An 18,717-nucleotide genomic window follows, 5' to 3' on the forward strand; every position below is an offset into this window, starting at 1 on the left:
GCGGCCAAAAGCCCGCCCGCGACCCGGGGCAGGCCCGGCCCGCCCCGTTGACAACGTGAATATTCACATTGACATGTTAACATTCACATTGATAGGAGTATAAAATTAGCCCGCGCCTCATGGCTGCCCAAAACCCGCCCACGGCCCGTGGGCAGGCCCGGCCTGGCCTGTTGACAATGTGAATGTTCACATTGACATGTTAACATTCACATTGATAAGAGTATAAAACTGGACAGCAGCCCAGGGCGGGCCCGACCCGGCCCGGCCCGGCCCGTTGACAATGTGAATATTCACATTGACATGTTAACATTCACATTAATAGGAGTGTAAAATTGGCCCCCATCCCGTGACGGCGCGAAACTCGCCCGCGGTCCATGAGCGGCCCGGGGCGGGCCCGGTCCGGCCCATTGACAATGTGAATATTCACATTGACATGTTAACATTCGCATTGATAAGAGTATAAAATTGGGCCGCGGCCCATGGGCGGCCAAAAGCCCGCCTGCGGCCCGGGGCGGGCCCGGCCCGGCCCGTTGTCAATGTGAATATTCACATTGACATGTTAACATTCACATTAATAGGAGTGTAAAATTGGCCCCCATCCCGTGACGGCGCGAAACTCGCCCGCGGTCCATGAGCGGCCCGGGGCGGGCCCGGTCCGGCCCATTGACAATGTGAATATTCACATTGACATGTTAACATTCGCATTGATAAGAGTATAAAATTGGGTCGCGGCCCATAGGCGGCCAAAAGCCCGCCCGCGGCCTGGGGCTGGCCCGGCCCGGCCCGTTGACAATGTGAATATTCACATTGACATGTTAACATTCACATTAATAGGAGTGTAAAATTGGCCCCCGTCCTGTGGTGGCGCGAAACCCGCCCGCGGCCCATGGGCGGCCCGGGGCGGGCCCGGTCCGGCCTGTTGACAATGTGAATATTCACATTGACATGTTAACATTCACATTGATAAGAATATAAAATTGGCCCGCGGCCCATGGACGGTCAAAAGCCCGCCCGCTGTCCGGAGCGGGCCCGACCCAGCCCGGCCTGTTGACAATGTGAATATTCACATTGACATGTTAACATTCACATTGATAAGAGTGTAAAATTGGCACACAGCCCGTGGGCGGCCCGAAGCCTGACCGCAGCCCGAGACGGGCTTGGCCCGACTCGTGACAATGTAAATATTCATATTGACATGTTAACATGCACATTGATAGGAGTGTAAAATTAGCCTGCGCCCCGTGGCTGCCCGAAACCTGCCCACGGCCGGTGGATGGCCCGGGGCGGGCCCGGCACGGCCTGTTGACAATGTGAATATTCACATTGACATGTTAACATTCACATTGATAAGTGTGTACAATTGGCCCGTGACCCATGTGCAGCCCGAAGCCTGACCTAAGGCCGGGGCGGGCCCGGCTCGTTGGCAATGTGAATATTCACATTGACATGTTAAAATTCACATTGATAGGAGTGTAAAATTGGCCCGCAACCGGTGGGCGGCTCGAAGCCTGATCGCAGCCCGAGGCGGGCTTGGCCCGACCCGTGACAATGTGAATATTCACATTGACATGTTAACATTAACATTGATAGGAGTGTAAAATTTGTCCGCCGCCCGAAGCTCGCCCGCGGCCCGGGGTAGGCCCGGACCCAAACCCGGGCTGCCCACGGGCTTCAGGCCGCCCGTGGGACGCGAGTCAATTTTACACTCTTATCAATGTGAATGTTAACATGTCAATGTGAATATTCACATTGTCAACAGGCCGGGCCGGGCCCGCCTCGGGCCGCCCACGGGCCGTGGGCGTATTTCGGGCAGCCACGGGGCACGGGCTAATGTTACACTCTTATCAATGCGAATGTTAATATGTCAATGTGAATATTCACGTTGTCAACGGGCCGGGCCCGCTCGGCCCGGGGCCGGGCTTCGGGCTGCTCACGGGTCACGGGCCAATTTTACACTCTTATCAATGTTAATGTTAATATGTCAATGTGAATATTCACATTGTCAACGAGCCGGGCCGAGCCCGCCCTGGGCAGCGAGCGGGTTTCGGGCCGCCCACGGGCCACGGGCCAATTTTACACTCCTATAAATGTGAATGTTAATATGTCAATGTGAATATTCACATTGTCAACAGGCCGGACCGGGCTCGCCCCGCGCCGTCCACGGGCTTCGTGCCGCCCATGGGACGCGAGTCAATTTTACACTCTTATCAATGTGAATGTTAACATGTCAATGTGAATATTCACATTGTCAACAGGCCGGGCCGAGCCCATCCCGGGCTGTCCACGGGCCGTGGGCTAGTTTCGAGCACCCACGGGGCGCGGGCTAATTTTATACTCTTATCAATGTGAATGTTAACATGTCAATGTGAATATTTACATTATCAACGGGTCGGGCCGGGCCCGCCCAGGGCAGCCCACGAGTCGCGGGCGGGTTTCGGGCCGGCCACAGGCCGCGGGCTAATTTTACGCTCCTATCAATGTGAATGTTAACATATCAATGTGAATATTCACATTGCTAACAGGCCGGGCCGGGCCGGGCCCGCCCCGACCCGTGTCCGGACTTCGGGCTGCCCACGGGTCATGGGCCAATTTTACACTCTTGTCAATGTTATTGTTAATGTTAATATGTCAATGTGAATATTCACATTGTGAACGGGCCGGTCCGGGCCCGCCCCGGGCGGCGGGCTGGTTTCGGGCCGCTCACGGGCCGCAGGCCAATTTTACACTCCTATCAATGTGAATGTTAACTTGTCAATGTAAATATTCATATTATCAACAGGCCGAGCCGGGCCTATTTTTTTGGCCTGTGGGCCGGCCGGCCCGACTCGAATTTTTCCGGGCACCCACGAGGATAGACATGGGCCGGGCCCCTACACATTGACGATATGAACATTTACGTTGACGGTGTGAACATTCACATTAAGGGTATTTTGGTAATTATGTCGCCCATAGGACTTATTGAAATATAAGAAAATAATGTGAACTAAATGGAACATAAGTAGATGAAAAGGGTATTTTGGTCTTCTTATCTCAAATTGGACCTAATGGAATAGTCAAAAAGAATATGGGTTGGATGGAATAAAGCTCTTAGAAAATGGATTTATCAAAAAAGCTCCCTTATTATTATTAGATATGATATTTGTGAGAGAAAAAAATAAAATAATTATGAATTTGATTAATATTTTATCTTATTGACTATTTTAATTTTTTTTTCTTTTAGTATTATTTTAATCCAAAATGCCAAAAAACAAACCTATTATCAAACATTCGGAGATATAACATTTTTTGGAATTTTAAGACTGACCAAAAGTCACACTTCCAACAGCCAATGACTCTTTTTTGGGGGCAGATAACAGCCACGACTTCACTTGTCTTGTGGGCTTTGTTTGTTTTTAAAGTTAATAGTATGGTGAAGTGAGTAGATTGTTAGCGTAATAGAATTAAGTGAAGGATTATATATATATATATATATATATATATATATTCATGTCTATCTGACTAGTTCTTGTTTGTTTCGTTAAATGAAATTAACTATATAAAATTTATAAATACTCTTGTTGCACAGCTACCAAATTTGGACTACTCAATGCCAACCAACAAATCTAAATGACCTATCAAATGTACCACAACGATGGTGTTTTTTAGCTTCTTTTTTATCAGCAAACAATGTAATTATAAAAAGAGAAAAAAAATTGATGTGATTTTTTTTTTTTCTTCTTTTGAGACGGGGAAAATTTTGATGAAATTTTAGTGTGATTACTACAGCATAGCTATCTTGGAATATAATTTAACAGAACTAGTTCAAAAAACAAACAAAGAAAAAAAAAAAAAATACAACCAAATTATCAGCGGACAAAAGAAATGGAAGTTTACTTAGGGTGTGTTTGGTAACGTTTACGTTTTCAGTTTATATTTATAAAAATTTTATAAACTGGTTTTTGTTTATTTTTAAAAAAACATAAACTACAAACGCGTTTGGTAATTGACAAAATGTTTTAAAAAAATTTAAAATATAAAAAAGAGTGAGAAATGGCAAGTGGTGGCAAGTGGCGGCGGAAGACGGTGGTGGAAAGTGGTGACGGTGGGTGGTGGGTAGCTGGTGGTGGTGGGTAGTGGCGGGTGGGTGGTGGTGGTGGTGGTTGGGTGGGTGATGGTGGCGGGTGGTGGTGGTGGTGGTGGTGGTGGTTGGTGGTGGTGGCAGGTGGGTGGCGGATGGCGGGTGGTGGGGAGTGGTAGCGGGCGGGTGGTGGTTGTGGCAGGTGGTGCTGGTGGCGGGTGGTGCTGGTGGGTGGGTGGGTGACGGTGGCGGGTGGTGGGTGGTGGGTGATAGCGAGTGGGTGGTGGTGGTGGTGGTGGTGACGGGTGGTTGGTGGTGGTGGCAAGTGAGTGGCGGATAGTGGGTGGGTGGGTGATGGTGGGTAAGTGGGTGACGGTGGCGGGTAGTGGGTGGTAGCGAGTGGGTGGTGATGGTGGTAATGGCGGGTGGTGGTGGCAGATAGGTGGCGGATGGCGGGTGGGTGGTGATGGTGGGTGACGGTGGCGAGTGGGTGGTGGTGGTGGTGGTGGGTGGTGGTGGCAGGTGGGTGGCGGATGGCAGGTGGTGGCGGTTGGGTGGGTAGGTGACGGTGGTAGGTGGTAGCGAGTGGATGGTGGTGGCGGTGGTGATGGTGGGTGACGGTGGCGAGTGGGTGGTGGTGGTGGTGGTGGGTGGTGGTGGCAGGTGGGTGGCGGATGGCAGGTGGTGGCGGTTGGGTGGGTAGGTGACGGTGGTAGGTGGTAGCGAGTGGGTGGTTGTGGCGGTGGTAGTGACAAGTGGTGGGTAATGGTGGCAAGTGGGTGGCAGATGGCGGGTGGTGGTGGTGGTGGGTGGTGGTGGTGGTGGTGGTTGTGGTGGTTGGGTGGGTAACGGTGGCGGGTGGTAGGTGGTAGCAAGTAGGTGGTGGGTGGTAGTGGCAGGTGGGTGGCGGGTGGGTGGTAGGTGATGGTGGTGGTGGTGGTGGTGGCGGCGACGGCGGCGGCGGCGGCGAGGGGTGGGTGGTGGTGGCGAGTGGGTGGTAGGTGGGTGGTGGCTGGTGGGTGGTGAGTGGTGGTGGCAAGTGGTGGTGGAGGTGGGTGGTGGTGCCGGAAGACGGTGGTGGAAAATGGTGGCGGGTGGTGGCTAGTGTTGGGTGATAAAAAAAAAAAAAACTTAAAACTCAAAACGGAAACACATTTTTTGTGTTTTCATTTTTTGGCCAAATTTATAAACTGAGACCACTGATTTATAAATCAAAAATTTTACCAAACAAGTTTTTATTTGAGTTTTTAAAATTTTTGTAAATATAAACAGAAAACAGAAAACGTAAGTGTTACCAAACGGCACCTTAGTATTTTGTGTAGGTGAATTTAAAAAGTTTTAAAAAAATTAAAAAATTTTATTAAAAAAATTATAAATGCCAAAATAGTTACTATTATTAGCTTATTTTTTGTCTTTTAAATTTTTCAGTTAGTTTTAAAAATTTATAAAAAATATTCACTAAAAATAAAAATAAGTCAATAAGAAAGTAAACTCTAAACACCTAAATAAAGCCATCAAACTTTCATCACTGGCAGGTTGTCCACTTCCACCATAATTAAAAGATTGTGTTGACCCATGTTTTCCACTCCAATTAAAAAGATTATGTTGACACATGTTTCATGATTCATCATGATTCGAGTGGAAAATTTTAATATATATATATATATATATTGAAGCTCCGAAATATGATGAATTACTTGATGCAAATTCCACTAATTAGAAACAGTGACATAAACGTGCAATTTCAACTAAAACATTTATATAAACTAGTATAAAATTTTCCGTACTGAGATTCAAACCATGAGCTGAGTGTAAAACAACAAGATAACATCATCATTTACTCTATAATCCCAACGGCTTCCTTTGCTAATACCGAGTCCCCTGGGCGATTTTGTTAATCTGTTAGTGAGGCCCTTGATTGTCCCAACCGACTATGACCACATCAGCCTTTTAAAATAAACATGGTATTAATGAGTCCTACTTCACCAATGTGGAAGGTGAAATTATTTTCACAAAGAAAGTGAGATAATATGTCTAATCCTTTGCATTCTGTAAAGAGAAATCAAACCTTAGTGATCACTCCTGACGAGGATTGGTCGAAAGGATTCTCTGATGATCAAGTCAGTACACTAATCAACCATAGCATATAAATATAAGAAATGAAATATTTCTGAAGTAGAAATTGATTAAGATTGAGCATGATTGGGTTTAGTAGTGTGCGCATTGCGGTTGGGTGGTTTAAGAGTAAAATTACAAATCGAGTGACGGATTGGCATATTAACAGTTTGACAAATCACGGTTTGGGCGTTTTTGGATGGATTGACGGATTGAAAAATATTCTAACCAATTATCAAACATTTGAATAATATATAATACTAATTTGCATAATATTTTTTATACATACAACGCAAAGTAATTTTACATAATATATTTCATATATATAACTACTATTAGAGGTTAAATATATATATATACGTATTAACTATAGTGGAGAGGAGCGGTTTAGAACATGGATTATAAATTTTAAAATTTAATCCGCAGTTAGTGAATAGAGCGGTGCAGATTGATGCAGATCAGTGTAGTTTTAGTAGATTGAGCGGTATTTTGCACAGCCCTAATTGGGTTAGATTGGATTCATTACTCATTCCTTTGTACTTTGTTAGCTTACCCGTTTATAGCTATTCTGGCTCAAATATTATTCGTCGGATCTTGTTTTGATTGAAGGGTTCTGCCCATACCTGGCTTTGGTCGTGTAACTTGCCAAGTGTGCCTTGTCCTTGATCGTTGGATCTTTGGTGCATGGACGGCTTGAATGATGTTAGATGTTAGTGGCCAATTCATCGAGCATTACGTTCGTAGGATTAAATTGATCGAATGACACTGCCTCTTACTAGATCTAACCTATGTCTTAGTCTTGTCTATTCTATACTCGTCACTGTTGAATGATGCTTAATTTGACGCCTCTTTTATTTTATAGATTTGCCTTCTAGAATATTATCTTTTGTATTTGCTTGTCTCCTCGCTCGCCGTGATTGGACGCTAAATTGTTGTCAGCTGTCCTTCTTGGGTTCTAAGGGATGGATTTGGACTTACCACTTTTTGACTTTAGGCTAGCATAATTGGATTTAGGCCAAGGCCCATATTTTTTCCCTCCACAACTACTGTTATTGAGTCTTTCAAAAATAAACATGGTAATATTTTTCTTATAAATTGATTTTACACAGAAGACACTTGAAATAAAAAATATTTTATTGCCTAAATAAGAAATTTTAATTTAATAACTATCATTTATGACTTGTTAACGAGTTAAGATATTTATTTAAAAATACTAAATATGTTGACAATGTAATAAGTGAGAGTCAACTTTATAAAAATTGACTAATAAATTTTTTAAAAGCAAGTTATTTTTGAAGAAATGATGCAAAAATATTTTTCTTCAAAAATCATAAAATATTTTTCTTCAAAAATATTTCTTACTTTTTGTTCAACTAAACAATAAAAAATGAATAAAATATTTTTGATAAAAACATTTTACTTCAAAACAAAAAGAATGTGTATGATTTTTATGAAAAAAAAAAATTATATTATTAACATACTCAATGAATATTTTAATAACAGATTTAGAGCACATTAAATCTGCACTTCGCACCCTAAAAACATTTTTCATGTCATTTCCTTATGAACGTACTACAACTAAAGTAGTGGTAGTATTAGTGTGGTTATAGTGGTGGTAATAGTGATGATAATATGATAATGGTCAAGTAGTGCCAAACATTTTCCATAACATTTTCTTATGAACGCACTATCACTGTAGTAGTGATAGTACAAGTGTGGTCGTGGTTGTGGTAGTAGTGATGATAATGTGATAATGGTCGGATAGCGGAGATGGCAGGATGGTAATGGCAATACTAGTGATGGCGAATCATAGAGGTTGTGGTGGTGGTGGTGGTGAAAAAGCTTTAGTCTGCAAAATATTTTTCACTTTTAAAAATTGAAACATTTTCTTTCTTAATGAGCTTGTTTTCCATTTATCACAAAAAAACATTTGTCATACCAAATATCCAAAAAGATGCTAAATATTTTTTAAAATATTTTCTTGTAATTTTAGCCAACACTTCAATGTCAACCCTTTCCAATCACCACAACTATCTTAAACACAAAAAGTTCAAAGAGTTCACCCCCAACTTTACCTAAAATTTACTTTGGATTATTCAAATTTCACCAAATCAATTCAAGTCCGCAAATTTTATAAAAACTTCAGCCGGTCTAAATCTTGAAATTGCAAAAAAATAAAAAATAAAATTTTTTTTTGAGATGGCAAAACAAAATAGAGGGAAAATGTAAATTTTCTACAAGCTACTTTTTTTTTTTTTTTTTAATTTTAATTTCTTTCCATAAATCTCACCAAATTCAAGTTTCAAACAGTCAATAGGGCTTTGACTGTCACAACAACTATAATTAAAGCCATACAGAAACTTAGTACAAGTCTTACATTACACAAATCTCATAGGTCCGCTTTAATTTTTATTTAATGGGTTTGGAAAATTACTTACATGATGCGGGGGTGGAATAACACTGCATCATAGAAAAGCAACCGTACAAAAGAGAAAAAAAAGAAAACAACACATACATTAGGCTCACTGAACAAGTCAATTTAACTAAAATAAAGATTCAAGATACCTAAATAGACTAAAAGGCAGAGATGGCATCACCCAAAGGATTGCTCGATAAATCAAGCTGGCATGGACTGATCAGATTTCTGATAAGAGAGTTTAATCACACAAGCAGAATGAGATTTGTCAAATTTGATTTAAAAATAAATAATAAAAAAGAAAGAAGAGAGGATAAACCTAGACAATAGATTCTCATAAAATTGACTCCTCAAACAAGTTAAAGTTTTATATTGTGTTTCAGGTGAAACCAGTTGGTGGTTTTGGGAGCATAGCAGTTCAGCAAGGTTTTTGACAAAAAACCTACTGCTTGTCATATCCAATTGCTTCAAGATCAAGAACATCACAAGATATATTGTTCTCAAGGTGTAGAAAAGACTAGGATTTCACAAGCAATAAAGGGATGCAGGAATGGACCCTAGAATATTTGCTCCTAGAAAAAGGCAGTTCAATGAGTGACCTTCCAACTTGGATCTCAGACAGGTACAATAAAATAAAATTTGAATAAAGAGAAGAAATTGCAACCCTGTTGAATGTAGGGCTGCAAATGAACCGAGCTGTTCATGAACAAGCTCGGCTCGGCTCGTTTATTAAACAAGCCGAGCTCGAGCTCGAATATTTGGCTCATTTAGTAAACGAGCCGAGCTCAACTCGTTAAGCTCGGCTCTTTTATCTTTATTTAAATTATATAATAAATATATTATTTAATATAATATAAATACATTTTTTATGTATTAAATAATATAAATAATATTTTTTATTTAAATATATCTATTTAAATAATATAAATAATATTGAAAAAAAATTTTCGAGCCAAGCTCGAGCCTAATTCTTTATCGAGCCGAGCTCGAGCTCAATAAACGAGCTCGATAAGTAAACGAGCCGAGCTCGGCTCGTTTGCAGCCTTAGTTGAATGGCTTGTTTCTGCTTTGCTCCTCATCTTAGCTGTGAAGAGAGATGAGATTGGTACCGGTTCTCATCACAACCTTTCATTTGAGAAGAGGCTTCGCATATTTCCCTCAAGCAGCAATCAAAGGACCAGTATTAAGAGAATAACAAAAACAGAGATGAACAGCTAATTTTGCACTACAAAATATTGATAGATGACCGGCCAAATAGACAGCTGGTTGATAGAAGTCCACAAAGCTATTTTAGTAAATTCACTCATAAATGGTCATAACCCTTTCCCTCCCCCTTAATAGGAGTTCCTCGCGTAAACACAAACATTTTTTGGTGATATCTCCCCCGGAAATGATTTCCCCTGCAACAAGTATTACCCAAGTGAAAAATAATAATAATTGAACACCAGTTTTCATGTCAACAGCTACTAGGATGAAAGGGGAGGAAAGCACAGACAATAATGCTAGCCCGAAAGCCAATAAAACAATGGCTATAGAGAGTTGTTAAGGTTTAACCCAGTGAAAAACTTCAGCATTTCAACCTTCACTACAAAGGCAACCATGAGCCTTGCTGAATATTTTATTGGATAAGTTAATCATTATTGTAATGATATAAAATTGCCATAGCTAAAAAGCATCCTCACAAATTGAAGTGTTATCAGATTCAACAAAATGCAATTAAAAAATAAACAGATACATAATCCAAATATGCATGAAACAGGCAACAAAGTTGACAAAATATTGGATGACTGCAAAAAAATACCTTCAAGAGCAATGCAATGGACTAAGAAACCAAAACTTAAAATTCAGCGTCAGCAAGATGTACTGGAAGGCAATGAAACAAAGCACAGCCACTGGAGCACAACAGCTACCAAACCAAGCATCACTTATCAACACGAAAAATGGTAAGACCAGGTTCAAAAGCTATCAGCAAGAAGTGCAGCAACAACCGATGTATGAAGATATCGGCTATCACTTCACATATACATTCACGACCTCATGTGCTGTCACAATATGCAACTGGTATCAGCTCAAAACCATAGTCATCGGTGCATGTACGAAAACACATTGATACATGCCACATCAATTGGTAACAGTCTAATAGCCAAGAATAAATGAGGGGAAGTCTAACCAAACATTGGTAAAAAGTATGTAACTATGTCACCATGCCCAACCTCATGCTACAATATCCAGCTCAAGCAGGTTCATATTAAAATCGGCACTATGATATATCTGGTCCAACAGTTTAACTGCATCAGCTAAACTGCCTTTCGGACCCAAGATTTACAGTCAGCAAAAGTAAGGACGGTCAGGTCAAAAGTCAAGAGTTCAATGGGACTTCAGTGGCATGCAAGTTTTATACCTCACCAATGATGACATCATCAGAGAAAATTTGTAAAAAACAATGTACTTCGCAAGCAGCAAGAATGATATCAACCAACCGAAAAATAAACACAGCATCAACAGCTGCTACATCATCAGCAAGTCAACCACATTCACTTTTCCCAGACACAATATAGAAGGCCAGTACACGGTCCATCACAACTAAAAAAGGTCAGTTATCTGAATAGATATTAACAAAGATGCAAACAGAATTAAATATGATTTAAAAACAAGGTAAAAGAACAAAGAAATATTAAAAATGCAGCCAACCCATGACAACTGGAGTGCAACAGTACCATCAAAACTTAAGGATGCATCAAGTACAACAAAATAGTCAACCTTATATATCAGCCCTGAGCAATCAATTCTAGCATTCAATGATTTGATAATAACATTGAAAATCTCAAGATGTCCTCCCCCAAAGCAGTTTCAACTACACAGCACGACGAGTAGAATACGAGCTGAAGATTCATCACATACTATATCACTCCCTATTCCTACAAAACAGAAATCCCAATATCCAGTTAAGCCACAAAAGTCTGGATGCAATCAACCTTAGATTTGAGGAATATTACTTACAGCAGCATTGGAATGTCGGGAAGGGCTCTGAGAATCAGCAGGTCTACCACACAAAGAAACACTTTTTAGAGTAGGTGAGCATTCTTTGTGATTGCGTCCATCAGGACTCCCACCTCTAGATGGAGGTGTCCTGCGAGGAGAGGGGCTCCTCCGAGGATTAGGGGTACGACGAGCAGGGGAGACACTTCAAAATATCCATATGGCATCAGATAAAATGTCCAAAATTCAATGAAGAGCAATATGGAGAGAGAGAGAGAGAGAACACTAAATACCTTTCATAAGAACGGCTCCGACTATGCCTCTCATCATCATATCTGCAATTAAACAAAAAATAACAAACAAACATGCAATTAAACAGTCAATAGAATAACATAGAAATATACTCCTGAATCTTTTATCGGGGATGTCAAAGAAGAGAGTGGAGAGAAAAGACAGAAACCAAACAAGATTGAAAATTTAAGGCATAAAAAAAAAAAAAATAACTCACAAGTGAAAAAAGTCCCCTCTCAAGAAATGTTCGAACTTCTTAATTATAATAATTCATGATTTATTAAGATGTAGAAGACTTGAATTCCCTAAGACTTGAATCCATAATCTCAAGATTAATAGGCTGAGATTTTAACCACTGAACCAATGGTTACCCCTAAAAACAACACTCGATTAGTACCCATTATGGGAGTTTGAGCATAAATGTATATATATATTATATAAATAAAAAGTTTCAGATTGAGAGCGGGAGTGGGAGCAACGGCAGAAGCAGGAGCCAGGAGTTTCCTGCTATTAAGGATTTAAGTAGACAACTGTTGCTGTGCTGTCCAATCCATGTCGAAGGTTGTTTGCCATGTGGAATGAAAATTATTTTTCCTCAATAGTGTGGATGTAAATTAAGCCGTATTTTAACTGCTAACATCAGTTATGTATAAGATGTATGGTCATACACTTCCATCCCAGTTTAGGACTTCTCACAACCTGTTGGGATATCTGTCCCAACCCAACTCTTCTGTAATCTTCCGCCGCCCCACCCTATGACAACTTCAAGACAAGTTTGAAGAGGGGCAGCTCTGTATTGGAAGAGGTTGGAAGAGCACAACTCCATGCAAAACATGATCAGTTTCCTAGTCGTCAAATAATATAGATGTAAAATAGTATGCAAAACACAATCAGTTGCCATACCTACACCCTCAATAATGTGGATGTAAAATAGTGGAGGTGGTGGTGGTGGTAAATGACCATAGATGAGCAGACACATGGGTGTCATAGTTGCTCAAAAGACAAATATTCCAACAAAATAAAATCACGTATACTAAATTAGATATAGCCACATAAATGAGAATAATCAATTACCACATCTCCCAAATGTTCGCCAACTTCTTTGACCCAAATGCCATATAATGGGACTATTTTTGAAGACGACCACTTCATTTCCTATATCATTCTCAAAAAATAAAAAAGAAAAGGAAAGAGATGAAACAGTATGCCATTTCAATAAAATCCAAGTCGAACAAATAAAGTACAATAGAAGAAACTTCGCCATATTTCATAACATATAGAGCTAGAATAAATAGTGCGCAAGTAGCAGGGTCCTCTGTGGACCTGTTAATGAAGCCAACATATACAATTGAAATTTATCACTACCATGACCAAATTGAAACACAGTATATTCTAAATTCAAAACGCATAAACCTTGAAGTAACAAAGGCATAGCATTTGCATATCAACTCATCCCTTGATGACTCATAAATCAATAATCAACAAATTGACAGTCAATTACCCATTCCAGTACATACATAAAATGAAACACAACACTAATCACAATAGATGACTCACATTTTCTCAACATTCGGCCCATACTTAGCGAACTGAACCATTATCTCTCTGCCATGAACAACTCGTCCTGATAAAGTAAAGCAAATATAAAAACAAGGATAAATTACACTGACCTCCCTGAGTTTTGCCTTACTTACAGGTACCTTCCATATGGTTTTAAAAATAACATAGACCTCCCTTAGGGGTTGTTTGGAATGTCCTAAATAAGTGCACTTTTTAATTTTTTATGAAATATGGGTTGGGTATGAATTGAGTTTTGACTTTTTTTGAGGATGCCAAACTTGGCCTAATATACAAAGGCCTCCTATTACCCATCCGTCCAAATTCAAATAGATTATGCTGATATCATCCATACAAAAATATTTTAGAGCTTTAATAGCTCTAATGGAGTGCGAATCCATTGTGATATTGATGTTTGTGTCTTGTATTTTTTTTTTTTTTTTTTTTGACTTCCAGGTCATTAGAGCTCATTAGAACACTTTAATTTAGATAGATGTATCATTATTCATCATCTATAATTATTTTCAAATTTCAATACTATAGATAAATGTAATTTACCCATATATATATATATATATATAAACACATACATTCTATCTCTCTTTCCTCTCACTCTCTCTGTGCTCTGCCTCTCTCTCTCTTCCATCTCTGTGCTCTCTCTCTCTCTCTCTCCCCGACAACAAATCTCAAGTCCTACGAGAAAACGCAGACCTCTCTCGCTGTTTCCTCGCTAGCGACAGCGCCAATCTCACTCATCGAATCAAATTTCCAGACACTTAAGGCTTGAAAATCAAACAATAGATCCACAACACAACATAACATTTGCTCCCCCCCTCTATCTGTACGAATGAAAAAGAAAAAGAACAAGAAAATGTGAGATCTACTATGTGAACCGATAACACCACTCTCTCTCTTTTCATCTTCTCTATTATCTTCATCTTCTCTGTTTGAGGTTAGGGTTTGTGATATCTCAAGTGGGTTATTTTCTTCCTGTCGATCACAGATTCATCCCAAATGCACCACCACCATTCTTCTCTCCCCATCGATCACAGATCACAGATTCATCAAATCGCCACCGCCGCTACTTCTAACTTCATCTTTGTAAACCCTAATCGTCGATTGAACCCCCATATATACGTACATACATATCTAGAGAGAGAAATGGGGTCGGAGTTGATTTCAGGGGTCACGAGACCCAACCCACGTCCGATACGTACCCGTCGAAGTTGCACAAGCCATGGGTCTTTGTGATTCATTCGATTCGCTACATGCTTTGAGAGCAATGACTCATTTTCATCCTCGTTGGCATTGCCATCGCCACCCTAGTCTTCTCTCTCCTTTACTCATCCTCCTTTTACGGCTATGATTACACCCCGATCTCTGACTCGCACTTCCCCCACTGATTTAACTCACAATGTGCTCTCTTTCTCAATGGAGACGGCGGAGGTCGGGGGTTTGAAGAGAGAGAGAAAAGTAGACACAGAGAGAGAAAGTAGATCTGGAGGAAGAGAGAGAGAGAGAGAGAGAGGGGTTTTTTGGCTGATTTCCCTGACTATGTTATTTTTTGGACATTTTTTAGAAAACGACTTTTCAAAAACCGCGTTTTGTAATTAAAATATTTGAACACAGAAAATGACTTTACAAAAGTCAGTTTTAATTAATTTTGAATTAATTAAAAACAGTTTTGGTGAAATTGTTTTTACATTAATTTTTTTAATTTATATTTTCAACATAAATATTTTTTGATCAAAAATATTTTTAATAAAAAATGGTATTCGAAAAGTCGTTTTAGAAAACGCATTTACAAAAGTCGTTTTTACATTAATTTTTTTTAATTTATATATTTTCAACTTAAATTTTTTTTTGACCAAAAATATTTTTAATAAAACGTATTTACAAAAGCCGTTTTTACATTAATTTTTTTTAATTTATATTTTCGACTTAAATATTTTTTGACCAAAAATATTTTTAATAAAAAACGGTGTTAGAAAAGTCGTTTTAGAAAACGTATTTACAAAAGCCGGTTTTACATTAATTTTTTTTAATTTATATTTTCAACTTAAATATTTTTTGACCAAAAATATTTTTAATAAAAAACGGTTTTAGAAAAGTCATTTTTACATTAATTTTTTTTTAATTTATATTTTCAACATAAATATTTTTTGACCAAAAATGTTTTTTTTTTAAAAAACGGTTTTAGAAAAGTCGTTTTTACATTAATTTTTTTTTAATTTATATTTTCAACATAAATATTTTTTGACCAAAAATATTTTTAATAAAAAACGGTTTTAGAAAAATCGTTTTAGAAAACGTATTTACAAAACCCGTTTTCAGAAAAAAAAAAATTAATTATTTTTTCTCATGTGGGAAGGTTGGACTTGGGAATCAAAAGATGAGTAAGAGAGCAGCAATTCCAATGCATTCAAAGATGGGTTTCTTTAGAAAAGTACAGCACAAATAAAAATAAAAATTAAAACGTAATGCTTGGTTTGAGTTTTCTAAAACATTTTTTAGAAAATTTTATTTTCTTATTTTTCGTATTTTTTTTTGTTTTTGTTGAATTTTTTAATATTTTAAGTTTTTAAACATACCTGGCATAAATACACTAAATACCAAAAATACAAAAAAAATAAAAAATAAAAATTCAGTACATTTTCATATTTTTGTATATTTATTAATTTTTTAATTTTTTTTTACAAATATTTTGCTTTTTAGACAAATCTAAGTAAAATGAATCTAAAAAAGTAAAAAAAAAAATGCTTAAAATTTTAAAAATATTCACTAAAAACAAAAAACTCAGTTTTCAAAAACCTTAATTCATAAAACTCAAACCTAGGGCTTGTTTGGTTTGTATCTCAAGATATAATTTTTGAGAAATTTTTTTAAAATTTTGTTTAGTTCAAATTTTTTGAAAAAAAGTTCCAAAATCACTTTTCAAAAATTTCCAAATTTTCAAAGTCTTTTCAAAACCCACCCTAGAGTGGGAATAAATATTTTATGTTTTAAATATTTATTTATTTTTTTAATGTGCACTATATTTTGGGGGTTTTCCCATATTAAGCCAATTTATCATCTTAATTCCCAAACTAAGCCTAGTTTGGACGGAATTCCCAAACTAGGCTAAAGCGCTATTACAAATCACGCTTTCACTGTTTGGGGCTGAAAATTTGATGAACATTGAAAGCGCTTTCACTGTTTGGGGTCGAAAATTGGTAGTGTAGTTTTTTGTAAGAATGAGAACATTATTTGTTATATTCAATGAATAATGGTTACATTATTGGGTTCTCATGATTGAGAAGATGAACAAGTTAAGAGAATGTGTGTTTCTCCTAAAATAAATTTTGTCAACATTTTTGTAATAAAACTTAATACATAATATACGAAGTCACTAATTTACTAAATACTCATACATGTATGAAAACAACATAACTGAAGTTGGAAATGTAATAGTTTTCAGTTACATAGGTAGTACAGACATAAGTCTCCCACAAAAATACATTCTGGACACTATGAACTGAACACACAATACATACATTCTAGACACCCTGAACTGAACACACAATACATAAACATAACTGTTAGACAAACAAATATTAGGCAGACAATCTGACAAACTCATTACGGAAACACTTAGTCTAACACAGACATTACATATTAATGCATGACCTAATATTGCTGAAGTGTAGACATTAACACCTAATTTGCGCTTAAATCGGCAGGTGGCTCAGAGTCTGAATAATCCGAAAGCTCAGCGTCAGAGACAAGTTCAGGATCCTCCATGATACCCTTGATAGCCGCAACATTTGGTTCTGTTCTGTTCTTCTGGGCATCCTTCTTAACTATGTATAGCTGCATATCGCGGGCTAACCTACAGCGCATTTGAGAAATCTCACGTTGTAGTCTTTCACATAGTCGATCAACATTATCAGGATCTTCCTTTTGGATCTCAACAGAACGTGCTTTTGGCACCTTCAGTCGATTTTCCCGACATAATCTTTCCATTTGCACTCACTCTATAAATAGTGCGGGCCACTTCAGAAGTCTAGCGTCTGCTAAACCATATCATGTTTGATTATCTGATGGATCCATACATGAACCTCCTCGAACTGGATAATACTTGGGCATCAAAAAATGTCGCTTCCCAAATCTATCACGATAACCACAAGCATAATCTAAAACAGGTATTCCCACCCCCTTCCATGAATCGTCTTCAGCATCGCCACGTCCCTTTCCCCCTTCTCGTCGTGAACTGTCACCCCTTTGCAAGTTCCTACCACCTCTGCGATTTCCACCCCCTCCCATGAATCGTGTAGCCATGCTAATTTTTGAAAACAAATGAATGATAATTTCGTAGGGCAAAATGAGTTGTAAGGTTGTGTTTTCACCTTTAGTCGTTTATATAGTTGGTTATGAACGGCTTTAGAAATATGCCTCTGCATGACAATCCCACATATACGAACAAGGTATGAGTTGTCACTAGAATGAAAAAACAGAGAAAAACAAATACTGTGTACCAAGTCACGTGACTTGACAATCCATCTGCATATACCGACAAAATAAGGGCATGCTCACTGTAAGGTAAATCAGTGAATTCACTGTTGCCATGTGACTTTTTGAATTGAGAATCCCACATATATCAATAAGAGATGAGTTTGTCACTGTAATAAAACAATCGAGCAAAAAATCGAGAAAACCAAAGCCTGTGCACCAAGTCACATGACTTGACAATCCATCTGCATATACAGACAAAATAAGGGCATGCTCACTGTAAGGTAAATCAATAAATTTACTGTTTCCATGTGACTTTCTGACTGGAGAATCTCACATATATCAATAACAGATGAGTTGTCACTGTAATAAAAAAATCGAGCAAAAAATCGAGAAACCAAAGCCTGTGTACCAAGTCACATGACTTGACAATCCATCTGCATATATGGACAAAATAAGGGCATGCTCACTGTAAGGTAAATCAGTGAATTCATTGTTGCCATGTGACTTCTGAATTGTCACTGTAATAAAAAAGGAAGCTTATGTAGGCAATGTTGTGTTTCACTTGGCTATGCATCATTCGTTGTTACGACCAACTATTTGTATTTCATTGAAAAGTATGACTATTTGAATTTTTGTTGTCATTTGGAATTATTTTAAAATCAACTTTTGAATATTCAATTTGTAATATTTTGGAAAACATTTAGGCCTTGTTTGGTTTGATTTTCAGAAAATTTTTTGGGAAAAATTATCTACAAACAAATTTTCAAGAATAATCATACCAAACAAATTTTTCCAAAAAACAATCTCAAAA

At 38.4% G+C, this 18,717-nt stretch overlaps 1 long non-coding RNA gene across 2 annotated transcripts; it reads right to left on the reverse strand.

The window, feature by feature from the left end:
• Nucleotides 1-9,795: 9,795 nt before the first annotated feature.
• On the reverse strand, nt 9,796-14,965 carry LOC114287930 (uncharacterized). 2 transcript variants are annotated; one of them, XR_014364850.1, is made up of 6 exons: nt 14,633-14,965; nt 12,933-13,013; nt 11,861-11,902; nt 11,589-11,772; nt 11,349-11,506; nt 10,205-10,630 (listed from the first exon to the last, which is right to left on the reverse strand). It is a non-coding gene; the product is annotated as an uncharacterized LOC114287930 (long non-coding RNA). The 2 variants fall into 2 exon arrangements; XR_014364849.1 differs by having other exon boundaries at nt 9,796-11,506.
• Nucleotides 14,966-18,717: the final 3,752 nt, after the last annotated feature.

The sequence above is a fragment of the Camellia sinensis genome, chromosome 3 (assembly GCF_055761805.1).
Source record: "Camellia sinensis isolate YWXY chromosome 3, ASM5576180v1, whole genome shotgun sequence".
NCBI classification, from domain to species: domain Eukaryota; kingdom Viridiplantae; phylum Streptophyta; class Magnoliopsida; order Ericales; family Theaceae; genus Camellia; species Camellia sinensis.